Consider the following 9382-nt stretch of genomic DNA (forward strand, 5'->3'; position numbering starts at 1 on the left):
GGGAGGGAGGGAGAGGGAGGGGGAGAGGAGGAGAGCAAGGGAAGGAGAGAGGGAGGGGGGGAGAGGGAGGGAGGGAGACTTAGTATGCATACTTAGAAGTATGCCATATTGCATACCACTTGCTGGAAGCAGCAGCAGGAAAGCTATCACCTTCATTCCCATCTGGACTTCCAGAAAGCACCCTAGTTGCCTTTGGGCAAAGAGGCACCTTTTTAATGTGCTGATTCTCTTTATTTAGCAGGGGGAGAGTAACTGGCCCTCTCCACCCCCAGCACAGTACCCCTCCAGTGACTGTTGCTGGTGTCTATCTTGTGTTTCTTTTTAGAATGTGAGCCCTTTGGGGACAGGGTTCCATCTTATTTGTTTGTTATTTCTCTGTGTAAACCACCCTGAGCCATTTTTGGAAGGGAGGTATAGAAATTGAATTATTATTTCTTGTTTACAGGTGTTGACTGTTATATAAACAAACATTGTTGTTGTTGTTGTTGTTAGTTCTTTAGTCTTGCCTCTTAAGTCACTAAATCTGCCCTCAAGGAAAGGAGGAGTAAAATGAGGTGGGTGTGTTTGCATTTTGCAGTCTGGGTATTCTAGGCACTGAGGGCCAGAACAGATGAGACGTGAGATACCTATTGCTGGATCTCCTACTGTTCACATTTCTACCTAAAATGACTCACTGCGGGGGTGTAAGAGAGGGTAACCCTAACCCCTCACAAACCTTCGGTCACTGAGTGAATGGGTTCGAAGAACCCGGGCCGCCATGCCCCAGGGGCCACGCCTGGCACCCCAGCCAAACCTCTATATCTGACGTCAGACGCACGGGGAGTGGCCACATTTGTGAACAGAGCTGCACACCCCGTTTGGAAGTAAATCCAGCCAGCACCACGTTTGCAGCGTGGTCAGGATGGTTTCTCCCTGCTTACAAAAGCAGGGAGAGGCGTTCCCATCCAGACTTGGAGCCCAGCGCTGGCGGAAACTTCTCAAAAATGGAGCCACACTGGGCATTTGCGAGCAGGGAGAAGCCATCCAGGCCACAATGCAAATGCGGCGTTAGCAAATTTTACTTCCAAAAAGGGCATGCGGCCCCATTTGCTAGCATGGCCACACTGTTGGAAATTCTCTGTGGTGAGAGAATCCCTTTCTCATTATAGCAGAGTGCACAGAGGCACAACACAGCGGATTTAGTTAGGCATGCGTGTGTGCCGAGAGTAATTTGGAGCCAATTCATAATTTCAAATCAATATAAAAGGCATTTATTAAGGAACTCCATTCTAGATAGGAAAGTGAGGACTTAGGATCTCTAATCTATCTATCTAGCTGGATGCAGAGGGATTCTGCATCTTCTCTGCACATATGGTGCAGGGAGAGAGGCATGCCATGTTGCAAGGTAGAAAGGCAGGTAGGAAGGGAAGAGAGGGAGGAAGTTGAATCCCTAAGAGTAGCAATCTACATTTCAAAGGGATAATGTCAGAGCAGTAGAGAAGGGATGACCAATGTCTTGACTCTCTAGCCCTCTGACTTACTAGTCTGTCCTCCACTGTCTGAGACAAAGAGACAGCGCAAAGTCCTTTAACTTCCAACACACACACACACACCCCCGTGAATGACATCAGATGCAGAAGGGGTGGCTGGGGGGGGTGGAGGCCAGCAGCGGCAGGCTGGAGGGGGCCGGTGGCATCCTTACTCTGTGTGTGTGTGTGAGAGAGAGAGAGAGAGAGAGCGCAAGCATCCTTAGAAGCTATACATGAAAACCCTGTGACTTCTAAGCCTTGGTGGGGTGCGTATTCTGGGTTAATGCTCTTCTTATTTGCTATGGGTTATTTTCAAAACAGTGCAATAAGGTAAAGTGTGCTGTTGAGTCGGTGTTGACTCCAGGCGACCACAGAGCCCTGTGGTTGTCCTTGGTAAAAAAAAACAGGAGGGGTTTCCTGTTGCCATCTCCCTCGCAGTCTGAGATGATCAACAAGGTACCAACAAGCATAAACCAAAGCTGTTACAGAACAAACACTTAAGAACCCCTCCCCCATATCTTCTTGTGAGTAAATTAGTTACTACAAAAGTATTAAAAGTTCCAAAAAGAAGAAAAGAGAGAAGATATCCTCTCGTCTAGCAAAACTGTTCGGTTTTGGTTTTTGTTTTAATTCTGCCTTTTGGTTTACCTTGGTGGCTGTTGGGGTGGGGATTGAGGATACTACTAGATCCTTAATACACTGGCTCGAATCTGGTATGTGTTCTTGTTTGGCATGTGTATGTATGCCTTATTATCATAAATATTTATAATCTGATTTTTAACCAAAAAAACCCCCACCTCAAAATGGCTTGCATAGCAAAAATTTAAAGAAAATTTCTCCCACATGGCTAAAAATTATGTGTGTGGGTGTGTTAAGAATTATAGGTTGCTTGCTAATTCTAAATTGGTGTAAATGGGAATTTTCTCCATATATTATATACCACTTCCAACTTCAAGAGTCCTCAAAGAACTTTAATTAGCAAAAGACATGAGGGCAATGGTTCTTTATCCCAAAATGTCTCTCCTAAGGGCTTAGTGGCTATTTTATTTTGTTCTGTCCTTGTAATAATAGTTCATATATATTGGCAATTTACATATTCTTTTTTTCAAGTTTGTAGTGGGGTGGGGGGAAATAGTCCAAAATTTTTAAGTGGCTTCTCTCTTCTTCACAAACTGGAAAACTGAAAGTCAAGCATTTTTTCTCTCCACCCCCACCCTTGCAAAATATTGTGCTCTCTTTATATGCACTTGTTTCAAACTAAGACTTTGCAAATCAGATCATGGGGAAGCTCCCTTTTGCCCTTGAAATGCTTGCCCTTCAAATGCCAGTTCCTAAGAAATTGGGGTAACTACTCTACATGTGCCATTCTGCTGTTTCAAATGGTTGCATGGATCTAAATTGATCACAAGTCGATTGCTTTTCCTTCTGACTTGCACCATAACTGCATATGGTGATTCTATGGTGTTAAGGAATTCTGTGTGGCTGTGATTTTGGCTTCAAAATAATAATAATAATAATAATAATAATAATAATAATAATAATAATAATAATAATAATAATAATAATAGGCTTATTGCAAAAGTGGGCTGCTCGCTGCTGTGATAGTTTTGTTGCTCTTTGCACCTGTTTGAATTTGCTTCTGAGCTGACATGCTTAGGACTGGAATGCATGCAGTTAAAAGTTAACACAAATATGCATATATGTGTGTATTAGGGAACTTACATCCTGCTCTTCTTCCAAGGAGCTCAGGGTAGTGTACATGGTTCTTCCTCCCCAGTTTTAATCTCACAACAATCCTGCGAGGCAGGTTAGGAGAGGAGAGAGAGTATCTGGCCAAAGGTCATAAAATGAACTTCATAGCTGAGTAGGGAAGGACTTGAACCCAGATCTTCCCAATCCTAGTCTTAACACTTGAACCACCACACCACACTGGCTCTCAGTTGGCTGGGGTGTTGATTACAGGAGAAATCTTATGCAGGAGAAAAAGAAGATTTAAATCCTTGTTTTAGCTGTGAAGCATACTAGTGGGGAAGCAATTGTTGGATTCCTTTAGAGAGCATGAAAAGGTTTAATTATCAAAATGGGGTAGGCTGTGGGCCTGGGCCCAGGATCTTTTCAGTACCTAGCAACACCCCTGTTTGAGAAGCAGGAGCAAATTAGTTCTTAAAACATCCCGTGAAGCAACGAGTTCACCTACGCATCTTTGAAAAACACTTGAGTTGCAGGAGCAAGGTTGTGGATGAAAAAGGTTAGGGTTAGGGTGAAAGAAAGGAAAGATGGGGGTGCCTTTATTCTGAATACCCATGACAGTTCAATGTTTCTCTCCCAGGCAGACAGAGGCAAGCACACAATCTTAGGCTGACACCCGGTTGGAGGAGACGATTTGGCAGAAGTGGAAGCAAGCCATCTCTACACAGACAGAAGCGGTATGTGCAGTCGATGTGGGGATGAGGCAAGTTCTCTTTACTTGCAGGTGAATCTGCACATGAAGCCTGCTGGTGCCAAAGGCTTGAAGCTTGTGGATGCTGACCGATTGGACCCGGTGGAAGCTGGTGGATGTTGGGGGTACAGAAGCCTTCAGTATTCGGAAGCTGCTCGATTGCCACAAGGTGGAAGAGGTTGTTGGCTGGCTGATGTTTGCAGATGAAAGCTGGTGGAAGTCCCCTTTCGGAAGCCCGTCTCCAGAAGCTAGTGGATACTTGTAGATTGAAGCTGGGGAGTGTGTGTGAACAACTGGTGAGCGAAAGGATGCTGGTGGGTGTCCCCCGTGGGCGCCCTGGTGTGCGAATGTGTGCGTGCATGGGAGGTTGTGAATGTGGTTGAGGCAGATGTTTTGGCAAGTGTTCAGAAGGTGATGCCTGAAAGGACAACCAGCTGACTGAAGCAGTTGAAGCTATCAGGGGCGTATCTAGGGGTAGGGCAGGCAAGGCACGTGCCCCGGGCGCCACTTGAAGGGGGGCGCCATTTTGTAAAATCAAAAAAATAAAGAACAAATGGCTGCCGGAAACAAAATGGCCACTGTGCATGCTCAAATGGCCTCTGTGAGACCCTAGGTCATGCCAGGCCTTGCAGAGGCCATTTGAGCATGCGCGGTGGCCATTTTGTTTTGAGCATCCATTTAAAAAAAAAGATTGTTTTTAAAAATGGCCACCGCACATGCTCAAATGTTCCCTGCAAGGCCCTAGAGGCCAGCGGGGGGAGGGGAACCTTTGCAGAACCCCCCCACAGCCTTTAGGAAGCCCCCCAAAGGGGCTACAGGTAATTTTTTTAAAAAAAATAATATAATATAAGACACTGTACACATATTCAGATTGGCACTATGTACAGAGAATCAGGGCTTGTGAATACTGAGCTGAAGCTTATGAGCCAGGATTGTATTCATTTGCTCTTACTTTGCTTCTTGTGATAAGTGAGTTAAATGTGATGTCTTAATAATATGGCTATTAATGGTGAGTTTGTCTTTGAATCAGTGTGAAATCCTTAGAATTAAGGCCCACTGGGAGTTTCTTGCTCTCTTGCTCTCATTTTAACTGTCTTTTTGAAATGCTAGGATATTTTCCAAGCAGTGACACAGTTTACTCTGCATATCCTTTAATTATTTTCAGAGTATCTGGGAAAAGTCAAATTCTCCATTTATTTTTAAAACTTATGTAATGGTGATGCTACAATGCATAGTAGAGAATTAGACAGCCACTTCTGTTTAGTTTTCCAAGTACACCTCCACATAGTATTTGGGTATTTCATGAGCCCCAGCATACTGAAATTTGTAGTTTTCCAGCATTTTTTGGTCTGGCTAAGTCAACTGCTAAATAGTTTTTGAAATATTAATAGATTAACGAGCCTGACTTGTATTTTTCAGCTGATATTATGGTAAAGTTATCTGAAAGATGGGTGTCAGATATTTGGACAGGGGGCACAATTTCATTGTTTGCCTTATGCGCTATTTTCCCTAGATACGCCTCTGGAAGCTATGTGGAAGTTGACAGGTGGAAGTTGGTGGATGATGTTGCCTGGCTGAAACTGGTGGACATGCTTGGGCGATGCTCACGGATAGTGCGGATAAGCTGACCCCTTCCATGGCTGTCTGTCTTTGTCTTGCAGGGACGTCTGCAGCGGGCATGGTTTTCTCAAAACCCAGGAAGCGATCCAAAGAAATAGTGGATGTGGTGGAACCTGCAGATATCCACCATCTTGTCTTCGGAACCCATTCCATGGAGTGGAGGAAAACTTCAGAAGCAGGTTTCCTCCCGATTTATGATTATATAGCCCCTTCCTCCTTCATCTGTGTGTGTGTGTGTGTGTGTGTGTGTGTGTGTGTGTGTGTGTGAGAAGGGATGTAAGCCTTTTGCCCCTTTATCTCTCTCTGATTAAAATGACATTTATTCACCTTCCACCATGTGCGTGTCTCTTCGTCTCGGACCCAAGAAAAGAACCGTGCCCCTGGCACAACAGCAGGGTCTACAAGCATTGAGACAGAGCAAGGAGCCTCTTCCCTTGAAAGCTCATGAGTCATCTACTTTAGATCTGCTGGCCAAGTAATCAAGGGCAACTTTCTCATCTTTTGAAATGTGTTTTAATCGGTTAACAGTTTGGAAGGAGCTCTGGTGAAGTCAACAGCCACACCAGGAGGTAGAAAACTTGATTCCTCTCTAAAGACCCCTGCTAAGTTGGCAAAGAGGCACCTTTTAAGGTGGTTATTCTCTTTATTTAGCAGGGGGAGAGTAACTGGCCCTACTCACCCCCAGCACAGCACCCATCCGGTGACTGTGGCTGGTGTCTATCTTGTGTTTCTTTCTAGATTGTGAGCCCTTTGGGGACAGGGATCCATCTTATTTATTTATTATTTCTCTGTGTAAACCACCCTGAGCCATTTTGGAAAGGGCGGTATAGAAATCGAGTAAATAAAATAAATAAAATAAAAATAAAATAAAGACAACAGCAAACAAGCAAGCAAAACGTAAGTAAATAAAGTAAAACTAGCTGATCTGGTCCAGAGCATCTGCACCCCTAGTTCTCCCTGTCTCTCCTCCCCATCTTCACTTCCCCCCTCCCTTCAGCCCCAGTCCATTCTCCCCCTCCCAGTCCGCTTTCCCTCCCCGCCAACCGGTGGCACTTCCCCTTGCTGGCTGGCCTGGCTGGTGCTTTCCTCCCCTGCCTGACGGCCGGCTGCCCCACCACTGCTGCCACTGCCATTTTCTTGCCCCATTCCCGTTGCTATCCAGGCAGCTGCTTGCAAACTCTCACGAGAACTACCACACATGGGATTCGTGATGGGTATGTTTAAGAGAAATATATATATAGAAGATAAATCAACAAGAAAACAAGGGGGAAAGGACAAGGTGAGCGTGTCTGGGCTTGTCAGGGTTTGGCTTTCCTAGGGCTTGATTTCTGGCTGGCTAGGGGTATGTTTTTGACAAGGCAGTTTCAGTTTCAGTTGTGCTGAGAGCCAGTGGGAGGGGATTAGCTGCAGGTGAGTCACAGCTTGTGGGTGGGGCCACATTCCTGAGTTTCGCTCAGTTTGGAAGGAAGGAGATCATTTTTGGCCTTGAGGAGAGCCCTTAAAACCTATCTGTTTGGCCTGGCCTTGCAGGGTTTTTAAACTGTTGTTAATGTTCGGCCTGGTTCTCCAGGGTTTTTAACTGTTTAAATGTTTTAACTGTTAATTGGTTTTATGCTGTTTCTATAGTTTTGATTTTAATTGTTAAATGATTTTAATTGTTTTTATTTTGATGTAAACCGCCCTGAGCCATTTTGGGGAGGACAGTATATAAATCGAATAAACAAACAAACAAGCAAACCTTTAATTAGCTGCAACTAGGTGCAACTGCACCAAAGACCTAGCTTTCAAATAAACAAGCTGTATACATTCTAAATAGCCAATCAAACCAGTATGAAGGTAGAATGCCAGCAGGGGAGGGGGTGCTTCCCAGTATATTGCACCAAGTGTTGCATATATGACTATCTACCTAAGGGGCAGAAGGCGTGGGTGTGTGCTCGGTGCAAAGAGCTCCTATCTCCCAGGGAACAGGTCCTGGTGCAAGATGTCAGAGTTGTAGAACCATTGGGGGACAGTGACCATAGAGTGATCCAATTCAGCTTCTATGCAAGCGGAATATTGACAAGGAAGTCCAACACAGGACTGCAAAAAGTGAGTTTGAGGAGCATATTTAGAAGAGTCAAGGGGAATAACACAAACTTTAAATATATCAGAAGCAGAAAACCTGCCAGGGAGGCGGATGGACCCTTAGATGATGAGGGCATGAAAGGGATTATTAAGGAGGATAAGGAGATTGTAGAGAAGCGGAATGAGTTCTTTGCATCTGTCTTCACAGTGGAGAATACTAACCACATACCTTCTCTAGCGAAGATCCAGCTCCCTCGAGAAGTCCATAATGCTGGGGAAAGTTGAAGGAAAGAAAAGATGAGGACGACCAGCAGCAAGGTGGATGGACTCGATCACGACAGCAATGAATGCACCATGGAGAGACCTTAAAGGTCAAGCAGAAGACAGATAATCCTGGAGAGAATCTATCTATGTGGTTGCTAATAGACTTGACAGCACTTAATCAATCAATCAATCAATCAATCAGTCACCCTCTCCAGAACTGAGCTTCTCAGGCTCAGAGGCTGAAGAACTGGGCCAATTTGCGGTGACAAGGGAAGATGTTCTAAACTGTCTTGAAAAACTAAAAGTAAACAAATCGCCAAGGCCAGATGGCATCCACCCAAGAGTTTTGAAGGAACTCAAATGAAAAATTACTGATCTCCTAGCAAATTTGTTCCTATAATCAGGCTCTGTACCAGGGGACTGAAAAGTAGCCAACATAACTCTGATTTTCAAAAAGGGATGAAGGAGAACCAGCATTGCTTCTGCAAAGGATGCCTCTGAGTACCAGTTGTGGGGAGTAACAGCAGGAGAGAGGGCATGCCCTCAACTCCTTCCTGTAGGCTTCCAGCGGCATCTGGTGGGCCACTGTGTGAAACAGGATGCTGGACTAGATGGGCCTTGGGCCTGATCCAGCAGAGCTGTTCTTATGTTCTTATGACCTTTTGGAGTTCTTTGAGGGTGTCAACAGGCATGTGGACAAAGGTGATCCAGTTGGCATAGTATATACCTGGTCTTCCAAAAAGCTTTTGACAAAGTTTCCATGTGCTTGCCAGCTGCACATCTGTACTGTAACAGATATCTTCCTAGAAGAAGCATCCCCCCTTCTCCCACAGATAGGAGGAAATACCTCTTGTAAGATAGTGCTTTCCACTAGGGATGTGCACGAACTGATTTGGCAGTCCTATTCCCAACTGCTGAACCGGTTTGGAGATTCGGCGGTTCAGCCGATTCGGTGGCGGGGGGGGGTTACCACATACACCGGCCACTTGTGGTCTGACACTGACCGGGGTGGCAAGAGGGTATGCTGCTGCTCCATGCAGCGATTTTGAGCACTGAGCCAGCGGGGAAATACACGGAGGAGAGCACCCTCTCTTCTCCTTAAAGCTAACCCCACCACCACCGAACCAGCCGTTTGCCAGTTCGTGCACATCCCTACTTGCCACCTGCACTTTTATCAGTACTTGCATTAAGTGCCTGAATCATGTTTGAACAAAACCTCCTTGTTCAGAGGCTAGTGTCTACAGGCAAGCAGGAGAAAGCAGTTTCCTCCCTGCCCTGCTTGTGGGCTCCCTAGAGGCCTCTGATTGGCCACTGTGGGGAAACCTGATGCTGGCCTAGATGGCTCAATCCGTAAGGGCTCTTCTAATGTTCTTTTGGCCACTCTCAGCATGCCAGATCCTGGGACTAGAAGGGTTCCCCCAGCAACAGAAGAACCTACCAGCATCCCCATGGCAACAACTATTAGCATCACTAAGTTCTGTTGAAT

The 9382-nt window shown here is 45.4% G+C and overlaps 1 long non-coding RNA gene across 1 annotated transcript; it reads left to right on the top strand.

Moving 5' to 3' along the window:
- The first annotated feature begins 1696 nt into the window (after positions 1–1696).
- Positions 1697–5776, top strand: LOC128344604 (uncharacterized). The gene is made up of 3 exons (XR_008315946.1): positions 1697–1774; positions 3838–3934; positions 5610–5776. It is a non-coding gene; the product is annotated as an uncharacterized LOC128344604 (long non-coding RNA).
- The last annotated feature ends 3606 nt before the right edge of the window (positions 5777–9382 follow it).

The sequence above is a fragment of the Hemicordylus capensis genome, chromosome 2 (genome assembly GCF_027244095.1).
Source record: "Hemicordylus capensis ecotype Gifberg chromosome 2, rHemCap1.1.pri, whole genome shotgun sequence".
NCBI classification, from domain to species: domain Eukaryota; kingdom Metazoa; phylum Chordata; class Lepidosauria; order Squamata; family Cordylidae; genus Hemicordylus; species Hemicordylus capensis.